The sequence below is a fragment of the Channa argus genome, chromosome 21 (genome assembly GCF_033026475.1).
Source record: "Channa argus isolate prfri chromosome 21, Channa argus male v1.0, whole genome shotgun sequence".
Lineage (NCBI taxonomy): Eukaryota > Metazoa > Chordata > Actinopteri > Anabantiformes > Channidae > Channa > Channa argus.
Window position 1 is genome coordinate 4,452,449 of NC_090217.1, and position 10,105 is coordinate 4,462,553.

Below are 10,105 nucleotides of genomic sequence, written 5' to 3' on the forward strand. Positions count from 1 at the left end.
AGGGTTGCAGAGGTGTGAAAATAAGCAGGGCTTTACTAGGCTTTTTCTCTGTTTTCACTCCATTATTTCTGACACTTTTTGTTTTTACAGCATTGCAACAGCACGCCTTCACTTCATCACATCTCGTCCTTCGGTGCACATTTGTTCTTAGATGTGATCAGTGACACTTCATTCAATGCATTCTACCCTTAAATAAAGTTCTAGTGGAGCAATGACAAAACCTGGTAATTTGAAGGAAATGCATATGAGGTCATGCACAGGATATTCCACACTGTTTATATTGAATATTTCACTCCGTCATTAAACAGTAGCTGGCCGTTTATTATGCAGAGCTCAGTTCTGCAGCAGCACAAACTAAATTGTTCAAAATGACCGTAATGAGTATCTCTCCAACAAGAAAAACAAACATTATCACTTTCACATTCCGGAATTTTGTGGTATCACCTGATATTTTTAAAGAATTAACTTTAAGTAAATATTTAAGCTTCACATTTTTAATCAATCAATCACAGCATTTAGTGTCATGTGCACAGTGAGGAAATCATATTATCCTCTACAAAAAAGTAAAAACTGGATAATAAATAATACTAATAGAAATATGGACTATGTACAACTGTGTGTACAAAGGAAGTGTGCAATAATGACTAATATGCAAATTGTAAGACGTGCACATGAAATGGAACCACATGATGATGTGAGTTGAGTTAAAAAAACCACATAATAACAGCAAGTAACATGAACAAATGTGCCAATTGAGATGAAGAGATTTTTAAACTGATTCATCTGAGATTTCTAGTTTTTAGAGTGATGCCTTTAACAAAAAATAATCAGCTGAATGAGCTCAACTCTTTAAAAAAAAAACAAATAACAAAACTAACATTGGTAGATTGCTGTTTGTCTTTAATACGCGTTATTTTCATAATAATCAAAACAGATTGAATTCTTACGCCCGAACACATGTTTATTAAATAAACAAATCAGTAAGAATCATTCAGAACAACTGAGAATCTTTAAGCAGCCCTGACTTATGTTTTTAGACATTAACAGCAAGTTGTGCTTTTACTGTGTTTATGAAGAGGGGATTTATCAATAACATACTGCCTAAGCTTTAGCTTGGTGTACCTAATAAACTGCCTACTGGGTGTATAGCTCTAATGAAAAGTTGGAACGTTATACGAAATAACAAATGCAAATAAATGAAAACAAAAGCTTCAAAATAGACTTAACATACTTAAGTAGTTTTGTGTCATTTATAGTGGTTTAAAGTTGCTGAGAAAGCTCCTCTCTCAGCAACTTTAATTATACCATGATCCGCAACAAGAAAAAGCAATTTGTGTTATGTACCAAAGAAAATAAAGGAGTGTTCCGTGCCAAATGTCATCATCGGTGACCAGATCATTTGCTGCTGGCTTTTCAGCGCTTTACTTCTCAGACATCATCTGTCAGTCAAACATATTCCTGTTGGCAAAGTTTGAGTTGTTCATTTCTGATTTATCGTCCGTCATTGTCAGTCAGTTGTCGCTGCTCGCGCCAACTTTAACCTCACGGTTTTCTGTTTATTCCAAAGAACTTGAAGAACTAAATTACTTGGGCATTTTTGCCATTATGCATCAGCTGTTCAAGCAGCAAATATAAAATCTTTTTGGCCATAGTTTGAATGTGACAGAAATGTGTATACATAGCATTTAAAGACTTGTATATTATTTAACATCCTGATGTGAGCTTGAACGCCAACCACCTTCCTCTTCTTCAGTGACAGGCATTTGCCACCATCAGAGACCGTATAGTGTGTCTTTCTATAGTCTGCCATTCCCAAAGTTGGTGGAGTGTGAAGACATATAATTGCTTCATGAAACCTAACTAGGTGATATGAATAATCTGTCAGGGGAAGAGGCGACCCAGCCTCCATGCCAGTCACCGAGGTGTCCTGGTGTAGCGGAGCGTGGCCAAAACCATACCTGTCCATCCGGGGGAAAAAACATATCTGTCCCCCAAGTTCCTCTTTTCTCCCAAAGCGCTGTTATCAGACCAGGTGGGCTGAGTGTGTGGAGATGTGTGTGGTGTCACTGGAGACCCTCTGCATTTCACCATGATCAACTCCATATCAGATAGAGAACTAGCCACTGATTGGTGTGTGTGTGTGTGTGTGTGTTTTCCTCACTCTGACACGGAATTGCAAATTTGCAAAAAGACAGCAAAAACTAACGGGGGAAGCTTACGATAAAGGTGTTTATCACACACACAGGCTCAACACAAGTTTGACTTCAAGCTTGTTGCTGTGGAAGATTCAAATAAGTGGAAAAGCAAAAGAAAGATGGAAACACTTGGACATGAACTGGTACCAGCTTAGGCCTTTGCCACTGGTATAGGGGACTATCTACTGACCAGTGCTGTCATCATCAGTGATTCATGTAGCTGCCATAGTAACTATGACAGGGGCAATGGTAGAAGTGAGTGATGCTTCGTTTTCCCGATGTAAACCACAGTCTTCTCCTAGCTGCCATGTTTTTGTGCCTAAAACTAACCGTAAACCTCACAGCGGCGTATGTAATATGATATGATAATGACCTACTAAGCCCCCCAGCATACAAGTAAGTAAATACGGCTTTTACTCAAAAATGACCTGATTTGGTGAATCCTACTAGAGAAATCTTACATTTTGGTCTAAATACAATAGTGTGGTGTACACGTAACCATTCATTATCACATTAGTCATGTAAAGCGGGAACTGTTGTTATTGTGTTGACTTTCAATTTCACTTGGACCTTCATCTTAAGAGCCACAGCCCTGTAAGCCTGTATTCCCCAAGATGAAAGGGGAAACACTCTTAGGAACACACATGGTAAAGTGCCCTGATTTATTTATTATTGTGTGTGTGTGTGTGTGTATGTACTGTACACGTGTTTAGTTATTTTTGGTTGATTAAAAAGTAATGTTATGTGCAGTGTATGTAAATACAGAAGTTAGACTGGGAAAGAATTTGTTTACAACTTTGGAATTGTTTTATTCAAATATGATATACATTTATTTTTACTTTTCATGCAGCAAGAAATTATGCGACTCAGCAGCATTAAGATGATGAGGAGAAGAATAATAAAACTCAGACAGAAATTAGACACCTATCCTCCTTTTTATAGTGCATAACAAATTGGAACATCTATGGACTGATTGTGAGTTTGACCAAATGTGCAGCACTTAAATGACACCTTCACTGATCTTGAACCAACCTTCTTTTTTTTCTTTCTAGTTTTCTTTGAGAGTTGACTGCACATAAAGCTACTGTAAATGGTTCCGTTTTTGTTTCCAGGTACTGTACACATCTCCTGGTTTGCCTCCTCCACTTACGGATTATTCATTTCACTGTTGAAATTTAGATTTGATTGTAAACCAAATGATTTCCAAAATACTGGCTTGGCACATTTGCACAAAGTGGTAGTCCAAGAGCTTCTGCAAGGTTGGCAGATCATTTAAAAAAATACATATATTTCCAGCTAGTTGTTTATAATTTTTAGTCATTCTGCATCTTTTGTGGCCCACGGTCTCCCTGACTTCTTGGGTCCCTGGTCCTGTGCCCATTAGACCTGTTCGGCAGTTCATCAGTATTAGTACTGCTCTACAAATGTGCATAAAATCTTTTTTACTTTATCGTGCTATAAGAAAATCTGTCTGCACTGGTGTTTGTGGCAGGCCAAGCCAGCTCCTACCAGTGAAAATGAGTGCGCACACGTCCATTCCTCTTCCCGCGATTCCCTGCTTTTACTACCATCCACCCACCACATAAACCCAAGTCATTCGGCCCATCTCACCGATCTTATCAGGTCCTTTTTCATTTACTATGCCATACTGGCGTGTACTCCTGTTCACATAGACACACATCCACGCACACAGATACACACAAAATAATAAATACGTTTGCTTTTCTGTCCACAGTGAACGTGTGTATTTATCTGTTGAAACGCATGTATACCGTGTGTGTGTGTGTGTGTATGTGTGTGTGTGCATATGTATTCCAACGTGTGCACGCATTTGTGGTTGTGTGTAGCTTTGGTATATGCCGTGTGTTTGTTTTTATCAGAGATCTTTAAGCTGGGTCATGTGGTGTTGCTTCACATTTCATCATCCTGCTGTCTTATCTGCTGTTTTCATACACAACTGCTGTAATACTGTTATAACACACACACACACACACACAATATACTATACTCCCACCATATAGCGGTAAGCCGGTAAATATAGTTTGTAGGAGGGAGAGAGGAGTGAAGAAGAGGCAAAAGAAAAGAGGAGAGCATTGAGAGGGGTATAATAAGGTGGAGGGAAGCCACTTCTGTCTCCAGCGTTGTTGTTTCTGTTGCTGATGGGGACAGACAGAAGCTGGAACCTTTCAGCGATGTGAGGAATGAAGGTTCTCCAATGATTGCTGCAGTTTTGTCCACTGCATGGTCCACATAGTGTTGTTTTGTCTGTCTTGAATATGAAGGTTTGTGTGTCTCTGTGCTTGATCCTGAGGGCCACTGCTGGGTCATAACCGATGATAGTTATCCAAATATGTATGATTTGAATTGGACAGTGGCACTTTTTTCAGTGAAAGTCACCATCCTTTAAAGTCAAACTGTAACTTTTCACTGCAGGGAGGTCGGGACGTAGCACATCTCCATGTGAAGTTAAACTGCAGATGGAGGGGCAAGGAACGATTTTCTACCTAAGGAACAATATCATAAGGTCCCAAAATACAGTCGGCATTGTTGATGGTTGCTCAACTTGATCAAGGCAAGAAAGCAAGAGGTGCCTTTTATGGATTAATGTAAGAAATTGACTGAAAAGCTCCTGCTAAAATATCTTGAGAATCTTCTTACAAGCAACATCCCTGACGCTTACTCGGGACTTAACAGTTAAAATTAGGGACATGCTAAGCTGACATCAAAGAAACAGTGGCAACAAAAGCGGACAGAATAAACACGATGAGAAATGTGTCACTGTTTAGGATGTGCACAACAAGCAGACGTGGAAAAAACTGTCCCAGACGAAGGCCAACTGTTGAGTCGATGCAGGTTGCGTTTCTCTAGGCCAACAGGTGGCGCTAGACGAGACGAGAGTGCAGCTCTGCACCTAACCTGCCATTTTTGCACCGCCACACAATGTAGGGTTCATAACTACTTTTAATAGAGTCTGATTAGATGCTGCAAATCGTTGTGGCGTTGTTGTTACCATGGGCTCCTCTCGTGCAGTGATTTGCTAAGCTGAATCTGAGTGGTCAACATGTTGAATCAGCCGTGAGTCTGACGGAGTGGGAAGCAAAGAGCCTCCTTGACAAGCTGAAATCCTGAACACTTTAAAATGTTTTACTTTACTAACTCACAGGATTAGGAATCACAAAAACTCTTTACCGACTGAAATGACAAATTTACAGGAAAATCATTTTCCACAAAGTGTGTTTTTTAGCCTTTAAACACATCCACTATCTTTTTCTAACCTGAACCAAACGATACGCAGGACTCCAGGATCGATCTCGTGCTTGTGTCATTCACAATTTACATTGCATTGAAACATAATGAACAATTTATTATGTTTGCTCCAAAAACAAAATGGAGTTTAGTTGTATGAGAATGTAGTTTTTACGAGGCTGGGAACAAAATCTAAATGTAACTGAAATGTCAATCTTGCTCGTAAGCTGTTCAGGAAATGGTGATTTGTCCTAAAAGAGTCGGCATTAAGCCTTTTTCTGTGCTCATAGCTCAAAGCCAGACCTGTCCGCGCTAACATTGCCGCTCCATTCCTGCAGTCTGTGGAGCCTCCAGAGAGACTTTCTGCCCAGGACCTATCCTGTCTTTGCACTTCCTGCCTGAGCATCACCACTCCCATGAGTCCAGCGGCTCCTCTCCAGCCTTCCCAGCCTTAGTCATGAGAGTTTCTCACTTCCCAGTGCACAGCGTGGAAGCTGATTGGATGATGAGGTTAATCATGGTCTTTGGCGGGGGGGGAGGGGTAAGCAGAGTGCGGGGGCGCATAATGGCTTCCGATTTTGGGGAGGAAACGAGATGTAAATGAGGTAATTATGTGTCTTAACGAGGGCAAACAGCGTTGACATTCTAGCCCTGGTAACCAGCATATTTATAGCCATAATAACCTTAAGTGGGGCTGGCTGGAAGCTTGTCAAGGGAATTAGACCTGTCTGAACAGCACCGCTTTTGTTTTTATTAGGGATGTGTGCGTTTGATTCAGCAACGTTTGACTTGGATCAAGCTGGGAAAAATGATATTGACAGACTTTGAGCTATGAGGCCCCACTTGATAGTTTTGATCCAGAAAGAGCAGCATGAAAGTGTAATCCCCCCCCGTGGAGAAAGCTGGAGAGGTCGTCCATCTTTGGAGCCTGTATCTGTAAAATATGAACCATCAGGTGGAAATATTTTTGCTCCAGGATTTTTGTATTTGTCCAACTAGTTAGTGCATAAAAGGAGTCAGTTGTGAGTCTATGAAAACAAAGAGTGCTCCATAACCAGATTGGGTTTCAGTGATTTTTGGCGGCTTTAAATACCCCCTCACCCTCCCTCCTCCTCGACACTGAGCCAGTTATGGTTCTTTTGTTTTTAAAACATAGCATAAAAAAGGTCCAGTTTAAAAATGAATGAAATGCCATGGCGTCTGGTCGGAGGAGGCCAGCAGGGCTGCGGGTAAATGTTTTGGCATTAGGATTGTGCCGAGCGCAGCAGAAATGTATTTCTGATGGAGTAAGCAAAGGGGCTTTGGAGTTCACCCTATTTTCGTATTCTGTCTCGTACACTCATTTCTGTCCTCTACAGATTAAAATGAGAATTTAGACAGCAGTTCTGCCTTGGCAATGCACAGTAGGATTATCATGTGGTGCTGAGGGGGTTTAGGGAAGTAGAAATGTGGAGATAGTGAATTTATTTTGAAGTGCTGGACGTTCTCTTGTGGGAGATCAAACATCGTTGTTTCTTTTACAGGAAAGGGAAATGACAGGAAGTCCCTGTTTTGGAGGATTTTGAGTGTGTGAGAATAAAGTTTGCGTTCACCCGGTGAGTAACTGTATTTAAGTGATGTTTGAGGTGTTAGTCAGGCTGAATCACGATGACACTTCACGCTGTTTTAGCAGCTTCGTCGCCACGTGGGTCGACATCACCAGCCTCACCTGAAAGCCTTTCCTGCTGCCTTCCATGGTATACACATTAAGCAATCAGCCCTTCCCTTCTCTCTGTCTCTTTCCCCCCTCACCTAACCCCCCTCCCTTCACTCTCTCTCTCTTTTCCAATGGCACTCAGCCGTTACGTTCTCAAGGGAAGGGCAGACTACTGGCGCCGCACTGTTTGGGCTCCCACTATATCTCGACACACACACAAGGAAGAAAAAGGACACACACACACACACACACACACACACACCTCCACAGGTACACAGGTAGTCACACAGAAAATTAAGCATATAGTTGCCACCAGCGTCGAGGGGTTGAAAAGTCATTCAGAGGTTTTGTTCTTGTACCACACGAGGGTTCAGGCCACCAGGAGTTTTCTCTGTGAGCTGAGACGTGACACTGGTGTCGCTCACAGTAAATATAAGTTATTACTGTTGTCTAAGGAAACGTAAAATAACAATAGACACGAGAAACAGAAGCATTATAAATACTACAATTTATAGTAACCAGTCCTTTTCTCATGTGTGTCCCATTTTGTGCTTAAATATAATTGAGGAAAACAGTAATTTTATATTAAAAATAGAATTCATTGGTGGAAATGTTAATAAATATATTCTGCAGTTATTTTTGCATATTAAAATCCTTGTTAGTAATTTGCTTTCTTTTGTTTCAAGCAGTTTTAGCACTTTTTTTTTCAAGGAAAGAAAAACATTAAGTATAAAAGTGCAGCAATTAATTTATTGATCAAATACGTCTTAGGATTTAACTGCAGATTTAACAACTCAGCACTTACAGTGATTAAAATCAGCTCCACCACAATAACGATGCTCATACGTTAATGCACCGCTGACAGTCAAAGGAGCCATTCTGTATATTTATTACTTTTGTCACCTTAAGTAAGAAATCTATTCAAATCAGGCCTTTGGGCTTGATTTCCTAACAGCAGCAACAAAATGTGTTTCAGCTGTTCCCTAAAGTTTTCACAGACGAGGTGTTTCCACTAATTTGACATATCAAAACAATAGAAAATAAATTTGACTAACTCAGCTGTGGACGCTCATGTTAGATCACATATGTAACTATACATTTGGTGCAGTTAAATAAAGTGATTTGAGACGAGCAATGAATAGTTTTGCGTGTGCAAACCCTACATAAAGAAAAGTATTAAAGCATTTTTCCCGAAAAGATAAATTCCCGACCTGTGGAATGACTTCAGGGATCTGTAGGTACAATTGGCAGCATGCAGTTAAAATAATCAAACCCTCATAAAGACATAAAAAGAAGTTTAATATTCCGTGAAAAACCCTATGAATCGTCTTTCTATGAGCTTTTCATTTTGAACCTGAGATTAGATCAGTGTTTATGAATTGGACACTTGTCTGGTCCTCCCTGTGTGCAAGTGGTTTAGCAGATTGAATGAGAGAGAAAAATAGAAAAGTGGTTTGAAATGAGAAAAATATTCATGACACTTGGAGCGACCTTCATACGAATCGCAGCTTGCTGCAGCTGAGCAGCCCGGGACTGTTTTTGTGGTTTGTGAAGCATGTTTGACTTTCGACAATAAGTTTAAAGTACGATGTTTAGTTGAGGTAACGTAGGATTATTTTTCCAGCCTAATTTGAAGCAGTGGGCGCTCTCTCTCCCTCCATTTTCCCTGGGTCTCGCTCGCTCTCCTGCCCCCCGATAATCTGCAGTCATCTTGATCAGAGGCAGACATGGAAATTAAACAAATAAACTCTGATGCTTTGGATAACATTCCCCTGGAATTGACCCGACCTCGTGACCTCTGAGACACTCTGGCCGAGGTCTTGGCACTGGCGACGGTGCCTCTCATTGTCTGCGTGTTAGTTTGGCCTTCATGTCCCGACCTGTAGGAAAACACATAAAAAGCCACGTCCTGGTCCGGTCCCCTTCAGGCGAAGTTGCACCTCCACACACCCGGAGACAGTAGATGGGCCTGTGGCAACTGGAAACCACAGGCTCCTGTTACTTACAGCACAGTACGTCACAGGGAATGGTTTAAATATTTTTGAACTCAAAGTTGGCAATGTCTAACATTTGATGCCTTATATTCATACAGTAGACTTTACCAAGTAAAATCATCATGACACACTGCAAAATAGGACGTTAAAGTTCTCTGTTGATACTTGACTCACTACCAGCACTGCTTCAAATACTAATGTCTACTGCTACTAATTATACCCAGATAAATTAGCTTGTATTCACATACAAATACTTAAATAAATTATATTTTTTTGTTCTAAAAGATTTAAAGCTATAGTTTTGGATTATTATTTTTATTTTTATTTTTATTTTTTTTATATAATAAATATACGTATGTTCAACTATTTGCCCCTATACAGTAAGTCAGCTGCCCTGTGTAACAATCGATGCATATTAACCTCACGCTCACAGGTCAGAATGTCTGAAATGCTGTATTTCAGGATGGATTCCAGGTGTAACCTGTGACACTGCAGGTACAGTTCACGACCCGAGTGAACGACAAAACACTAGATGTGACCCGCTGATACAGATGATGTGATGCAAAAAGAAAACTTGACAGGAATGAAAACACGTTCTTGCTTCAGTGTCTGCACTGATAAGGAAAAACTATTTAAACATCACCTGATTCATGTGATACTCAACAGTACTACTTGTTCAGCAGTAAAACAATAACTAAATCTGTGGCTGTATAGTACTGTAAACAGAGTATGATGTTTATAGAAATACACACTATTATTTGTAGAACAACTTCTATAAACTCTTCCTTTTAGATGTAGTTATTTAAGTTCAAAAGTAATTTGCCATTGGACACTTTTGTCTTAGGGTTCAGTGTCTTGATAAGGGGAGTTTAACAGGAGAAGCTGAGGATCCAACCCTCGGTGGCCACCCCACCCTTAAATATCGGGGAAACTGAGCCAAAATTAGTTTGAAAAGTCTCTTCCTAACGTCACAA